Genomic DNA, 17804 nt, shown 5'->3' on the forward strand with positions numbered 1-17804 from the left:
GGAGGGGTAGAGTTAGACATCTTTAAAAATACTGAGTTATATGCGGTAAAAGTTCTCCATTTTGCCTTCATTCTTTAGATTACATATTGTGGAAGAAATGAAGGTAGGTTTTACTTCTGTTCCAATGTTATTTTTGAATGAAGTGAGCGAAATTTAAAATAGACCCATAGGATTCGACCTGAATTTTTCAATGTTGGAGTTAGAATTCTGTCTCATTAAATTTGTTTACTTGAGGCACCCTAGAAAAAATAATATTTACAGTTTTATTTTGTGTTTTATAATTGTTTAACAATAGTTTGATATTTCTTTTATCAAAATTAATGCCGTAATGAATTCTCTGCATACGGTTTAGATAGGTCATCACATTGAAATTTGTCTCTACTTGAGCTTGAGGAAATACCATAAATTATACAAAATTTACAAAAAACGGCACGGTAAAAGTTGTTTAAAATTTGCAACACAGTGCGAAACATGGTCAACTTTAAGAATATACCAAGCAACTGCCATTTTTTAAACATTACTATAAGGGGTCCATTATCTTAAACAAAAGTTTCGAACAAGACAATACAATTTTCTAAGTAAAAAAGGGCCATAATTTTCAAAATATGCATATGAGAATTATGGTTCTTTGCCTACTTGCAAACATTATGATGATTGACAAGTGATGGTAAGCAAGTATGCAAAAGTTCAGAGCACTTATAGGTTTTGAGAAAATGTTGAACTAAACAAAAATTTTAACCAGCGCTGCCGAGTGATGATATAGCTCTTTGATTCTTTTTCCAAAATAAGACGAGCTTAAAAACTTATCTAATATTGATTATGAAGGATTAATTTCAACCGTATCTTTACCATCTTATGTTTTTAGTATTCACAAGTTTAGAAAACGCTGTCAATGAATGCTTTTCTATTAAACTATTGAATCTTTATTAAAACTAAAATACATGTACGGAATTGTTGTCCAATATTTTATCAAGTCAATGCCGCAGTATACACCAAAGTTTTCTAAGAAGTATAGATGAAATAATTCTACAATTTACTTACCTGTGATATTCGGAAGTAGTTCTTCAGGAAATAAAACTCTATTCTCTATATCAACACCACATGTTTCCTGTAATGGACATATTGTGGAAAAGGTTCTTAGAAGTTTTTTGAAATCCACGTGTTTTCCTGTCCGTCTGGCAATAAACTCTTCTGTAAAAGAAAACACAGTTTTGTCACTGTCCGAGTCAGCATTTGCAGAGGCTTCATTGCTCTCTGTTGTTACCACATTAGTTTGAACGAAGATTAAGCAAGAATTTAGTACGATGTATCCTACAAATAAGTTGAGAGTCAATTGTGAATGCGGTATGATTCCTGAAAAACCCATTTGTTTAAAGGAATGCTATGACGGGCTATGGATTCAAAGTATTCTTTTTGAAATACAAGAAATGTTGATAACTATTAACAGAATAGAAATATTCTTTCTTTTGAATATAGCACAAAGCTCGTGTGTATTTCAACGCTAATTCTATTCGTTCCTGTTTCCCTCTTCCTTTTTAAACTATCACTGTGGCATATGTTACACCCAAGTGACCAGAGAGTTTTTGCATGTTTACACTAATCATTCAAATGTCCATTACAGAGATTGCTACAGGCAAATCTCCTGAATCTGAGTGATTTCATTATAATCATCTCCAGTAATCGCCTCACTCTAGAAGAGTATACTTTAGATTTATTTTAAGTTATTCCTTGTTGTATTAAGATAAAGCGAACGATATTATTCAAACACTTAGTTATGATGGGTTCTACTTGATTTCATATGGTATGGTCCTAATCCCTAAACGCTCATGTTGCCGAGACTGTGCGTGTATGTGTACGTGTGCGTGTGTGTGGTTACAGATCCCCATTTAAGTTTCTGAAATTTGCCATGTTGCTGGAGCTTTGGCCCATTTATATTTGTTTGTAGATCACAGTTAAAATTTGGATGCACTTCCTTTCAAATTTGTATTTACTCAGTAGAATGTCCTTAAACTGCCAATATATTGCAGATTTATGCTTGTTTCCATTTTGAAATAAATACATTGTAGAATCTCATTATGGAAACTTATATATAACCATAGCAGTAAACATTTAACTTATATTAAGTGCTAATACAAATAAAAGAGCCATACTGTGAAAAACAAACAACATAGTGGCTTTGCGACCAGCAAGAATCTAGACCAGCCTGTGCATCTGCGCAGTCTGGTCAGGATCCATGCTGTTCGCTAACAGTTTCTCCAATTCCAATAGCCTTTAAAAGCGAACAGTATGGATCCTGACCAGACTGCGCGGATGCGCAGCCTGGTCTTGATCCATGCTGGTCGCAAACCTACTATATTGGTTTTCTCATGGCATGGCCCAAATGTTAATTATCAGATGTTAAAGTTTCGATCAAATCAGTTACTTGGCCAAAGTAATTGTACTATTTCTTTATATATTTGATTTATATTATGCAAATGTGTAAATGTAGTTATTATCATCATTATATTTTAAAAGAAATGGAACAGAAGTATAATACTTATTGATTGTTGGCTAAACACTCTACGAGTGAAAATGTAACGTGTGGCGGCTGTAAAATGCCTTCTGGAAGTGTTGTTGTATTTTCTGGTCCTTTCGGATGATTAAATACATTCACTTTTATATAATAGAATTCCGCTGAAGCTTGTGTTAGGGAAGTGAGTGGTGTTGCAAATTTCATTACTTCTCATGAACAGTCTTAATCTTTGTCTTCTTTTGTATTGTTCAGTTGCATTCTATGCTTCTAAAGGATATTTGTCAAAGATTTTATTGTAAATGTATTAAAGTTTCATACAGCCTTTAGTTTTATGTAATGCTGCTGTCTTAAAAGTTCCTACTCAAAACTGAATACATGTACAAGTAGGTAGAAAAACGCTACTTTCAATATTAATATTACACATGAAATTATGAAGTCAGTGTAATAAACGAAAGATAACCGAAACAGTGCATTCTATTGTGCTTTTATTATGGATCTGGATATTTCATGTTCATAACAAAAAATGTGACAGTCACATAAATAAATCAAAGGCATGCTGACACTTTAAGTGCTACAATATTATTGGTCAGGGAATAAAGTTTCGAACAAATCAGTTACTTGACCAACCTTTAATAAAATCTGTAAAAATACCCGTTGGAAGCATAGATTGCAGCCAAACAAAATAATAGTAGACTCGGTTTGATCGAGTCTGTTCGTACGAGGCAATGAAATGTGCAACATCTCTCACGCCCACTAGCGCCAGCTTAAGAGGAACTCTATTACACAATACTACCGCTTAGCTCAGTAGGTAAGAGCGTTGGTCTACGGATCGCGGGGTCGTGAGTTCGATCCTCGGGCGGGGCGTATGTTCTCCATGACTATTTGATAAATGGCATTGTGTCTGAAATCATTAGTCCTCCACCTCAGATTCATGTGGGGAAGTTGGCAGTTACTTGCGGAGAACAGGTTTGTACTGGTACAGAATCCAGGAAAACTGGTTAGGTTAACTGCCCGCCGTTACATGACTGAAATACTGTTGATATTCTGTTTCAGTTAAAAAGAAATTCCCGTCAGAATTTACAGTGATAAGGTCAATTTCATTATTAGTTATTATGCTGTATCACACTCTGTACTATGTCTACCCGTACCCAGTGTTTGGCATGTCTCCCTCAGACGACAGAGCATTGTACTGAGTGTACCGTACTTGTGTCTCGACTAAATGTCTCTCTTCCAAACGGTGTCATAGACTGGAAATACAGTTAATGTTATGTCTTTGTTTGTTTGTTTTGGGGTAAACGTCGTTTTTCAACAGTATTTCAGTCATGTAACGGCGGGCAGTTAACCTAACCAGTGTTCCTGGATTCTGTACCAGTACAAACCTGTTCTCCGCAAGTAACTGCAAACTTCCCCACATGAATTATCAGAGGTGGAGGACGAATGATTTCAGACACAATGTCTTTCATCAAATCGTCACGGAGAACATACGCCCCGCCCGAGGATCGAACTCGCGACCCCGCGATCTATAGACTAACGCTCTCCCTACTGAGCTAAGCGGGCGGGCTCTAATGTTATGTCGGAAGGGCCTTTCGATCCTAACGTGGTGCGTCATATGCAGGTAACCAGTACGTGAAAGATTGACTTTTGAACGATGGAGTCATGAATTGGACCGCCCATGAACCTTGGAGGCAATAGTGCTTAGTGATAACGTGTCACAGTTTTGGCATTTGACGACACTTGCGTGTAGTCAGTGAGAACGTTCCTTAGATGAAGTTCCTTTATACTAGCGGAAGGAAATACCGGCTAGCAGCCTTTAATCTTAAACATAAAAAATATGTGTAATTTATCAAAAACAACTTTTCTGGTCCTTTAGGATCATGGAGTCCATTTAACATATGTGTAATAGAGTTCCGTTTAAGCCGGTGCTAGGGGGCGTGAGAGGTGTTGCACATTTCATTACCTCTCATGAACAGACTCAATCAAACCGAATCTGCTATTATTCTTCTTGGTTGCATTCTTTGCTTCCAAAGGATCTTTTTACAGATTTTATTGTTAAAAGATGGAAAGGAAATATGGTTTAAATATAAGAAATAAAATTATTCCGGTGTTCATGCGAAGTGAATGACAGAAAATAATCAGCTAATTAACAATGAACCACTTGCGTAGTTCATTGGGTTACGATCATATTCTGTTGTCTATTTGGCATGAACTTCGAAGGAATAATTTTATTCCTTTCGGGGAAGGGGTGGGTGGCTAGGGGCGAATGTGTGGGAGGGGATGGGGCGAAAATTAAGAAAAGTAAAGAGGTTGCTTTTTAATGACGTGCAGGTTATGATATAGTTAACAATTACTGTTACAAATCTTTCCAAAACGGGTAGAAAAGCAAACAAAAATACAATTCATTAGTTCGAGATACATTTATTTGTCATCTAAAAAGGTTTCATTCACCTACTCCATAATACAATCCTTAATTCTAAGGTACATATGGTATTTTGTAGAACTCTGATTTGAAATCTTAATTTCCAGGCTTTACTCTGTAGTTGACAGGACCGCTTTAAGTACTTGTTGTGTCTGTACTGATCATATTCCCTCCTGATTTCCTCAAGATTGTTGAGGCAAAGATTGAAGCAACTCTACGAATGAGATGTAAAAGGAAAAACAAACATCTTAAGCCTTCACAAAGCAGCAATAAAGTGTTCAAGTCATCCTTTAAGAGCTGTCAATGATGAGTTAACGTCACGCATTTTCCACAATTGTACAAAGCCGGAGCCTAAATATAACTGGTTTCGGCCTCGTGTGTCTTGCACGTTTGGTCTTTTGCTGTGGAACTTATGCAAACAAAACGTTAATGATAATGTCAGTTTATTACATGTTTTCAAATGATTAGAGTGAAATATATCTGGTATTATCACAGTAAAAATATCGAATGTTTAATTTATTTTTCACTGGTAAGAAACTATAAAATGGACAAACTTAGTCAAACTATGAAATAAAAAGACTGTCTGTTTTACATGTAAGATCAAAATATATTTCTTTCATGAACACCATATCTTATATTTTTACTCGTGGCTATGCGACTCGATAGGTATTTCTATCTTACACTGAAACAAACAAATATTTTCTATATGAAATAGAGAAAAGTGGAAACTTAACAGGTCGCTCAACACGACAAAAACGAAAATACAAACAATATCATTATTAAAGCACAAACAACAAATATATACATTTATACAAATACAAGCAGATAATAATTTTTTCTGTCTACTAAATTACAACGATAATTATACCTATACAAGCATTTTATATATGAAATGCAGGGATGAGGCTATTTTATTATTATTTAATCCTTTTATTGTTCAAATTTTACATTTCTTCAAATGTCTACATACTCGGTTTCTTCCAGTAATACTAAGGAAAATATTCTTGTCTGATCGCATTGTTTTAGAGCAAATTATCACGAAATGGTTTCCGTCTTCAATGTATAAACGGTCTCCGTTTCCAACCTATTTCTCCTTTACTGTACCGTTATTGTGTTTCAATGTCTATAAATCTTGTGAAATGCTAATTCGCAGCGTAATTCGTACATTTTAATAGTAAAATCAATGCGTGACTTTTTTCAACTTTAAACACGAATCAGGGCTGTTATATTTCGATCTTCTCAGATCGTTCAGCACGACTTTTATGTCGTGTTATAGGTACTGTTTAGTTTCTCAACATGACCATTTCGGCCTGGGTGGTTCCAATACTCCCGCTTTCATAGCCTTGGGCATTGCATAATCACCCCATGGATATGGTGCCTGCTTTTTAATTTTGTCTTTTGACAGTTCCTGTGATACGCAGGCTCCATAACCTCAGATCCCCTTCCTAAACTCCAGTTTGTTTAGTTCTGCCCATTGTTTTCTCGTTTTGGGCAAACACATTATTTTATCTGGGGACCATACGCCGCTCTTCATGGAATTACACGCCTCAGCACGTGTATCATTGAAGGTTCCATGTTCACCGGCGTTTGAATAATCTGCGGATGTCTCTAAATTGCCTTTTGTACTTTTAAATGTAAATGTAAATGTTGATTTCTGCTCAAGACGGTAGCATGCATTTCCACTACCGTCCATGAACAGGCTCAATCAAATCGAGCCTGCAACATTTTCGTTCCTGTCGTGTTGAGCGACCTGTGAAGTTTCCACTTTTCTCTATTTTTGTTCAGTAAAACTTTTTTGATCAGCATGATAAAATCGGTGAAATTCACTGAATTGGGCGAAATTACGTTGAATCTACGGAATTGGGTGTAATTACGTTGAATTCACGGAATTGGGTGTAATTACGTGAAATTCGCTGAATTGTGTGTACTTACGTGAAATTCACTGAATGGGGTTTAATTACGTGAAATTCACTGAATTGGGTGAGATAACGTGAAATTCTATGAATGGGGTTTAATTACGTGGAATTTACTGAATTGGGTAAAATTGCGTGAAAGTCACTGAATTGGGTGTCATTACGTGAAATTCAATGAATTGGGCGACATTACAGAAAAAGTGAATATTTACGTATTCATTTCCTCCCTGTTATTACCGAATTATCAATCATAAATTTAAAAGTACATTATGGGTTTTATTAAGTTTTTATCAATATTGAACGATTCATACATAATCGCGAAAAAAAATGAATGATATATGAATTCATCTGACTTCTCCTGAAGTTAAAAAAAATAATCTAGAATATCTCGTTTATTCTTTACGCTAGAGACAAGCTTTTCCCGTATCCTTACCTAACTGCTTTATTTCATAAGCTTAGAATGTTATGACATGAAGGTATTGCTGAAAAATTTAAATATTACGTAGTAAGTGATCGTGTCCAGTATCAAATAGTTTCTTACAAAAACGCAGAATTTGTTTGTTTGTTTTGGGTTTAACGCCGTTTTTCAACAGCATTTCAGTCATGTAACGGCGGGCAGCTAACCTAACCAGTGTTCCTGGATTCTGTACCAGTACAAACTTGTTCTCCGCAAGTAAATGCCAACTTCCCCACATGAATCAGAGGTGGGGGACTTATGATTTTAGACACAATGTCGTTTATCATATAGTCACGGAGAACATACGCCCCGCCCGAGGATCGAACTCGCGACCCCACGATCCGTAGACCGACGCTCTACCTACTGAGCTAAGAGGGCGGGTTAAAACGCAGAATACTCTGAATACTATATACATAGTACATTTGGAAATATTTCAATAGGTGCCAGTTTCAACACCATATTTCTCTTGCAATGAAAATATTGAGGAATAATTTGTAAAAAGCTTCTTTACATTCACGTTAATTTCTGTTTATTTTGTTTCAACAATTGTAACATCCCAGTGTTTACATTAAATTTACTTAATGTCCATTAGTGAAATACCAGATTCTAAGCGTATTTCATAAATTATTCATTAATATATTTATCTGATAAAGATAAAGTGAATGATGTGATTCAATGGCATTGTCAATATTGTTTCCATTTGCTTCTACATGATTATCATCACTTACAATTTGTCCAGCATTTTAAAGAACTGTAAAGTGGACATGAGAGAGCAGTTTTCCGACCGTTGCCTATGACGCAAAATGGAACGTATGTCGCTTAAGTGCCGTATATGTTTGAAGTCCTTTTAAACGTACTAGTATGCGTCGCTGGGACAATGAAAACAAACTATTGAGAAAGATAAAATCAAAATTTAAGTTTTCACACATATCAAAAGTTTTACCTACACACTCCTTTTGTGTCATTGTATTGCTTGCAATTTTTTTTTATTTATTTCTAAATAGATGCGTGATTAAGTAGCTTATATTTTAATGAACTGATAATGGGCATTTGAGTGATCAAGTAGCTTATATTTTAATGAACTGACAATGGGAGTTTGCGTGATTAAGTAGCTTATATTTTAATGAACTTACAATGGGAGTTAAAGCCGCCATATGACCTAAGTTTGTGTCGGTGCGACGTTAAACCCAACCAACCAACAACAATGAGAGTTTGTGTGATCACGTAGCTTATATTTTAATGAACTGACGACGGAAGTTTGCGTGACCAAGTAGCTTATATTTTAATGAGCTGACAATTGGAGTTTGTGTGACAAAGTAGCTTATATTTTTGATGAACAGACAACGTACTCCCGAATTTGAATAGCTCTTTTCTCAAGCATTATACAAATTAGCAAACCAATGTCTTTGCTGTTGGACCGTAAGCTGGTTTTGCATTGCCTCTCGGTGCGTTTGCTTTTTAATGTTGACATAAACGAGTACACATCATCATACATTTTCTTGATATTAAAACCACTGGCCTCTAAACACAGCTCGGTGATATAATTATCATCACCTAAGCGCTAAAAGTGGATAACTCTACTGACATCAACAAGCCGTTATATGCTTTCTTCGCTCAGATTATCGTATGACAAATCAAATACTGAATAGTGTGAACAAATACAATCATTTACAATCCATTAAATCTAAAACTATTCACTTTAGAATATAGATAAAGCAGTATGTTGTTACTGAAATGTAGCTTTCAGATAGTAGTTCATTTTCTCATACATTGTCGTAGTGTACGAATAAATCCTGAAAATACTCCGTTTGTTTGTTATTGTCCAGTTACAGTAAGTTTTGACAGTATGGGCCTTCAATATTGATGCTTTTTCTACTTAACGAGAAATAACTGGAATACCTGCATGTGATCAATTACATCCAATTACTGCACTGGTAACTTGGTCAGTTTTCAAAATAGAAAAAAGTGGAAGCCTCACAGGCCGCCCAACACGACAAAAACGAAAATGTTACAGGCCCGGTTTGATTGAGCCTGTTCATGGACGGTAGAGGAAATGCATGCTACCGTCCACGCACTCTAGCCCAGGGTTGAGTAGAACTCAACATTTACACATGCTAAAGGTAAAAATATCAATTTAGAGACATCCGCAGATGTATTCAAACAGAGGTGAACATGGAACCTTCAATGATACACGCGTTGAGGCGTGTAATTCCATGAAGAGCGGCGTTTGGTCCCCAGATAAAGTAAAGGGTTTGCCCCAAACGAGAAAACAATGGGCAGAACAAAAAAAACTGGAATTTTGAATGCGGATCTGAGGTTATGGAGCCTGCGTATCACAGAAACTGTCAAAAGTCAAAAAGCAGGCACCATATCCAAGGGGTGATTATACAATACCCAAGGCTATGAAAGAGGGAGTATTGGAACCACCCATGCCGAAATGGTCATGTTGAGAAACTAAACAGTACCAATAACATGACATAAAAGTCGTGCTGAACGATCTGAGAAGATCGAAATATAACAGCCCTGATTGAATGTACGAGGAGACATTTTACGGCCGCCACACGGCACAAACAACGCTGCTGTGATAATAAAATAGAGAAAAGTGGATGCTTCACAGGTCGCCCAACACGACAAAAACGAAAATGTTGCAGGCTCGGTTTGATTGAACATGTATCTTTATTTAACGAATGCCGACATTTATCTTTTGTGCCAATGTATATTTTTGGATTAGAAAATAGTATAAACTGTCCAGAATGATGCCATTTTGATGATGCTTTTATGATATGATTTCATGATTATTTAATTTCCATGATGCTATTGGACACAACAAGGATAGAAGTTAGTAATTTTATTGTGATAGCTTCCTACTGTTCTACTCCAGCTACGCATAGCTTACTGTCAATGGTTTAAATTTCACAAAGCAGATAGTTCATGGTTGAACTAGCAGTCACATGAATCAGTGCGAATACCACTTTATTACTGACTAATTCATTTATACCCAATTTACAAGTAGGTAGTGTATAACGGTTGTCATCTTCTATCGGGGTTTATTTGTGAATATGGAATATATCTAAAGCTACAAGGTAAGAAAGAAAATCAAACAATTTTTTCCTTTATTTTATGCAAACGAAATGGAAGCAAGCAAAATTATGTATATATACAAAATGTACAAAAAAAATATTTTCCAAGATGAGTAATATGGAATATACTTCACTGACAAAACAAAGTATTTCATCAATCTGTATAAAGTTATGACCTAAATCTAACACTAAATCTATCATATATTAATATATTCGTAGGACAAAGACGACTTAATGCATTAATAATAAAAACGTAGCTTTTAGTATTATTAACAATCGTATTAGAGAAATGTAATTAATATTTATGAAGCAAAAACCTTCACTATTTCCTTAACAGATGAACAAACAAGAACAAAAAATATTACCCAACTTCAAGATATTTTAATTTGTCATATAAAACCAGTTTTGTACCACGTTGTTGATTATGCAAACCTGAAGTGAAGGATACATGCAGGAAATCTATGTCGAAGCGCAGCACACAACCAAACAAAATCATAACAAACTCAGCTGTATTAAATTTGTTCAAGACAGGTTATTAAAAATGCAACGCCTTTCAATCACATGCCGAACTGAACTCACTCTGTTATAAAGCACAAATATATACATAGTGGATTCAATGATTCCAAAGGAAAAGACAATACTCAAACATGGAGCCTACAAAATCCTTACATAGTTTCCTCGATCTTTACTCTATACTTTCCCGGACTACATGTAGTACCAGTCATATCCAAGCCAATGTTTTCTTTTCCTATTTTCGTTATCATGGTTGAACGCAAAATCATAGCAACCCTTTGATTTAGAACGAATGAGACAAAAATAAAAACGCCTTGTAACGCATTCACACCAGCAGCGATGAAAGAAAACCAAGTAATCCCGAAAGAATTGTCAATGATGAGTAAAGGCCAAGCAATGCCAACAATTGTACAAAGGCGGACACAAATATAAAAATGGTTGTTATCTAGTGTGCCTTGTACACTCGGTGTGGACCTTATTTTATGAAAGGCCATTGAGAAAATTATGATATTTGATAAAAATATTAAGCTAGCTGGAGTAACGAATGTAAAAATAAAGATATAAAAGTCAGAAATGAAGCAATAGTACTCTCCATAGCCAATTTCAGAAGCATCTGATTTGATGAGACTTGCAGAAATACTTGCAAACACAAGAAAGACTGGGAGACAAATCATGTAAAGTGAATATTGTAGAAATAAAGATGCATCGGATCTGTTGCATGCAGGCCGATTTTCAAAGTTATTGAAATTTAAAACCTTAAATGTATGAAATGAACAGATGTTCATTGCGCAAAACGAAACTAGCCAAGACATATGCATTGATATCCCGATAGCTACACACAATGCTGCTATCTGCGTTGCATTTATTCCAAACTGTAGCAAAGCTTGTGAAAAGAAAAGAGAAATACATAAAGACATGATATTCTTTCCCGCAACTGTGCGAAGGGGTGACAAAAAGGAATATGTGAGAAAAGTAAGAAAAAGACATAACAGCGAAACTATTGTACAAACAAAAGAGAAAACAATAAAGACGGATTTGACATGATCTGTTAAAACGTAAATAATCACAGTTGGTTCAGTATAGGTCCTCGTATTATAAACATCTGCACAAATTATGACATGTTTGTTGATTATTTTATATTCCCAATTCGAAAAGGTAGCATTCATATTTTTTTAACTTATATTATTTGAATCTATGTCTAAATAAACTTCGCTCATATTTAGGTTTACCTGTCCGCAAGTAAAGAATTGGTCAATAGTAAACTTGCTGAATGGCAGCGACTCTATTTCAGGATATGCGAAGGCTTGGAAGTGATGACATTCTCTTAAATCAGGTATATCACTTGTCTTCTTCATTTTTGGATTTGAGTAGATGATAATCGTTGTCGCTAGTCCATCACTACCTTGGATGTCCGAAACGACGAATTGTCTATTTTGTGCATTAACAAGTGCTGTATGCACCATGCTTATTGTCTCAGTTTTTATTATCAAAATAGTTAACTGAATGCTGAATGTGAATGTCTGAACGAGATCAACGAAGTAAGCGTTGTTGAATGCCACACATGGTGAGGCTACGGATCCCTTTGACTTGATCAAATATTCTGTCGTTTCTCCAAACGAATTCGTAATGATGTCTTCAATTTTTGAACAAAGAGTTTCAAAATGGACAATAACGGTTCTAACAGGTCCAGTAGTTTCATTGTTGTCATAAATGTTTATATTGTCGTCGGGCGAATAGTAAAGATCAAGTGAAAGAGTGTACTGATGCCGTATTGCCGATTCTAAAATCGGTTTACACGTGGTATTAAATAGATGAAATCCGACATTACAGCACAGAGATCGACACTGTTTCTGAAATTAAACAGATGTTTGTTTAAAGCCTCTTGCTAACAACTTGGGTCTATATTTTCTGAATTATTTCAAAAGCGTTGCAACGCGTTACTACCCTCTGCACAACAGTTTTTGTTATTTATAAGAATATCTTGCAAAATCGAATGCCAATTAGTTTGTACCACTAGTCACTTTCAGAGTACTAACTTTTTATGGATTTTTTAGATAAATCATTTTTTCGCCTAAAATATGTGGGTAAGTCCCTTTAAAGTAAAATGCGTGTCATAATGTATATTATATTTCATCAACATCAATTCATTTATTTCATATCATAAATCATCTGCTAGGAAAATTATACATCTAGTTGCTTCCTGAAAGAGCAGGACAACGTTTTTGCGTACTGTAAACCTAGAAATGTTTTCGCGCTTTTTAAACTAGCGCCTTTCGCGGGTGGTATATAACGGTGAAATTAAATAGCCGCGAAAAACTCTGATCTAACAAAAACGCGAAAGATTCTAGCTTCAGCTTAAATAGATCGCTACAAAACGGTCCTGAATTATTGTGATAGAATTGGTTTATCTGGAGTCTTTGTCAGCTGTTTTTTGTATGATAATTTTATGGACCTTACAGTGCTTTCATTCATCGGCTTCTCAAGTTTTAGTCTTTTACTAAAATGTCTCACAGCACTCGCGTTTCCATGAAGGGTCTCATATTCGCAGATCTCATCTCGTGTTTCATCATCGTAATGAATGTAATTCCCTCTTTTTCTTTTGGCAGTTTTCTTAATAACATCCTTCCCATTTTCATTCGCAATTTGCACAGATTCCTCACTCGTGCTACATGAAGGTAAGATATTTTCCAAAGGATCACTAGGTCTTTCAGATTTTTCAGGTGTAAAAAAGCTACGTATGGACATTATGCCAGCAAAATTAGTAATGATTCAACGTGGGAAATAAAATATCAATTGCTCCGTTGAATATGACCAATTGGAAGAAGTACGTGTTCACGAAACTTTTCATGCATACATGATTTGCCTTTAAGGCTTTGGGTGGAATAATAATTAAGGGGTACAATAAAACTGTATGTTTTCGATAATACTATAAATGCAATAATGCCGTGATACTTACCTTAGTATACTAAATATATGCATTTGCGACTTCATTTTCGCGGGATTCGCGATGGATTTGATTCCGCGAATATTTGTATCCGCGAAATTGTCTACGTTTTGCAAAACGCGAAATATAGTACCCGCGAACATTTCTAGGTTTACAGTATTACCTTTTATAGAAAAATCAAGAATTTATATAAGCGTAATATTTAGAAGCAAAGCCTTTTATATCGGTATATTATGCAGAAACGATACGTAATTACATCACGAAATCATTTTGATGTTATACACTGTCAAAATATTAAACCATTACCAAAGCATAATCGTATGTTCCACGTATACAATCTGGAATAGGTTCTCCCTTCGTGACCTCGTCTAGGTGTTCAAAGTCTGCCGATGATAGGGAGAAAATGTACTGGTACACGGCTGCCGGCAACATTTCGGTGATAAACACGTTCACAAGAACCTAAGGATAAACATAATAGATTTGCCGTTTATCTTATTTTAATTTAGGAAATAGAGAGAATTAGCGAGTATTTTTGAAAGTAAGATGAAGTTTTATTTAGGTTGGATACTGTAAAACCAAAACAAACAAAAAAGACTTTAAAAAAATAGAGTAAATGAACCTTTTCTCCTTTCAATATTGATGTGAATATTATTATTATCATCTATTTACAGTTTCTTCCTCCACCTCTGATTTATGTGGGGAAGTTGGCAGTTACTTGCGGAGAACAGGTTTGTACTGGTAGAGAATCCAGGAACACTGGTTAGGTTAACTGCCCGTCGTTACATGACTGAAATAATGTTGAAAAACGGCGTTAAACCAAAAACAAAACAAAAATTTACAATTTCTCTCAAAATCTGGCAAATTCTAATTATTCAATCAAATTTTGTTCAGCGAGTTTTAAGATTTAGGAAATGCATATTGGTTATACAAAGATAGGAGATATTTTACTCACCAGCTGCCACGGTGGAAGATTGCATTCAGCGCAATACATATTTTTGTAAGGATACCATCTTGGGTGAAATTCTGTCTCATTGCATAATTCTTCCAGAATTTCGTCAGGTATATACCAGTCTACAGAGTTATTAGATAAACAACGTGAAGTAACGGTATTAGAATCTATGGTAGATAAATCATTTTCCGGATTGCAAAGAAAACAAGCAAAGTTTTTATATACATTGTTTTCCACTCGATATTCGAGGAGTGACATGAGATTTTCATTGTCTGTTTCGCATATATTTGTAATTAGATCACTTTTCCCATGCTTGTACATGCCTGTTTTGTTACACTTGTCAAAAACATTTCTCACTGGCTTTAAATCGCTGGGACTATAGATAGTTTCAATTGTTTCTACTTCAAACTGAGATGGATGAAGTTCTCTTCGAACAAACTTCTCTCCTTGTGGGTCTGAAGCTTTCTCGGAATTAAATGTTTTCAGGCATATTTTATTTTTTATTGGAACAAATGACAATTCATCACAATAATGTTTAATAACATTCAGTAGTCTGACTGTAGATGTAAATAATTTGTGTTCAATATATGTTTTACATAGTGCTTGGAATTTTAGTGTTACTGCAGATTTATTGTTATTACAAGCATAGCAGTAGATATTTTTGTAAGTCATACCGTTGTTCGTGCTAACAGGAATTCGAGATAAACGATCAGCTGTATCACAAACAACTGAGCATTTGTTGTAACTGGATGTATTATCGTTGTTTAAGCATCTATCTATAGTCAAGTAGGTATCAGGTTTTAAAATATCAGAGCTGATGTTTAGTACGTATTTTGATACTTCATCATGATATTTATAAAACGAAGAAAACATTCTTGGGCTGTAGCAGGAATATGGCTCTTTGGTTAATAATATATCAAGACAACAAGTTCTATTTTCTGCACAACAACTGTTACATTCACAGCTCTTGCACACTGGATTTCCATAACCCTTCTCTTTGTTGTTTCTGGCAATATTTACATTGCAAAGCGTTTCTGCTCCACAAACAGATGTGTACTCATTTACAATTTCGATGATGTCTGAAGACTTGTAAGTCAGTTGTTGTGACTTACATCGCGCGTTGCCGTCTTCTTTTCCATCGAATGTTTCAGAAAGTATATTCTCAACAAATGTTTTAAAATCTTTTAACTTGTGTTCTCCAGCAAACCTAATAGCTATATCAAGTCGGGTTTGTAAGTTTACAGAGTTAAATTCTTTAACATTTTGCAGAAAGTATTAATTTTTATCAAACAGCATGTTATATCCTTCACTACACATAAAGCAGTATATATTTTTAAAAGGTGCCAATCTGTCAGCTATTGGGAATGTTTCACAAGCTTTATTCACTTCTGCCTCCAAACGATTCCTTGCCGGTCTACATTTGTCAATCAAAGATACATCTTGCATTCGGGCATGACTAGGGTTACATATGTAGCAAAAAATATTTTTGAAGTTCCTGTAAGGGGTAATGAAATTAGTGCATGCCCAGTCTATATCTTCATCGTACATTTCCCAAAATCCCGAAACATTACACCTATCGACACTAATTCTTTTAAATTTATCTACCTTTGAAGCGTTGCATGCAATCCACTGATTAGGAAGTTGAAAACTAATTCTACAGTTGTTTGAATCAAGCGCTTTCTTCATATCTAAGATCGATGAAAATGAAGGCATCATCTCCTTGAAAGCCATTGCACTTGCACATTCTACCTTTATTTTAAAAGATATGCAGCCAATCTCTTTGTTACATTCTCCGCAGTAATTGTTTTTATAAATAAGGCTAGACTCTGTCCCAGAGCATGGTTCAACCCTTTCTCTACAAAGTTCAATAACTGTTTTGTTTTCATTATAATTATCGACACGTTCCTACCATATAAGACGCTTGCTCAGTTGTGTTTGGATAAAGGTTTATATTTATACAACTATAATCAACATATCCATAGTGTGTTCCTGGGCAACAGTTGCCACTATAGAAACAGCTCGGGTTACATGTGCACCGGTTACAGCCTGCAAGTATGCAAAACATACAGAGCATGGAAGATCGAAATTTATGTCACCCTATACAATAATTTAAAATAAAATATTACCCGGGGTATCAAAGAAATATGTTTATGAAAGCAATAAAATAAAGTGGAAGATTACATGAAATCCACCATAAAAGTAGGTGGTAAAAATGAATGTTCCTCACAGGACTGATGTTTGGAACGTGTCATGTCCGAAATCAATATGTCCCGTCCCATCATAACCCGCATTTCTTACAAATCCTTACAACCCATTAGTAATCGTTTAATATACTTAAGATTTTACTCACATGTGAATATCATTCAAGTATCATATTACAGTACTGTCGTAACTTTTTGGCATTTTTCTTTCATAGACAAATGCTAAAGGTTAAATGAAAAAAAAATGTTGAACATTATGTTGTCCAAAGTTTTTATTTAGTCAACTGCGCAGTATGCACTAACGTTTTCTAACTCGTGTAGGGAAAATGATTATACAATTTACTTACCTGTAATAGGCGGAAGTAGTTCATTAGAAAATAAAAATATATTCTCAATATCAACACCACATGTTTCCTGCAATGGACATATTGTGGAAAAGGTTGTTAGAAGTTTCTTGATATCCACGTGTTTTCCTGTTCGTCTTTCTATAAACTTTTCTGTAAAGGAAAATATAGTTTTGTTCATATCCGAGTCAGCATTTGCAGTGACCTTATTGCTCTCTGTTGTTACCGCATACGTATGAGCAAATATTAAGCAATAAGATGTTAAGATGTATTCTACAAACAAGTTGAAAGTCAATCGTGAATGCGGTATGATTCCCGAAAACCCCATTTGTTTTAAGAAATTCTATGACAGACTATAGATTCAAAATGTTCTTCTTGAAATCCAAGAAGAATTTTTGATAACTATTTAAAGAATAAAAATATTCTTTTCTTTGAATATAGCATAAAGCTCGCGGTGTGTATTCTACTGGGGCCT

The sequence above is a fragment of the Mercenaria mercenaria genome, chromosome 18, assembly GCF_021730395.1.
Source record: "Mercenaria mercenaria strain notata chromosome 18, MADL_Memer_1, whole genome shotgun sequence".
Classification (NCBI taxonomy): domain Eukaryota; kingdom Metazoa; phylum Mollusca; class Bivalvia; order Venerida; family Veneridae; genus Mercenaria; species Mercenaria mercenaria.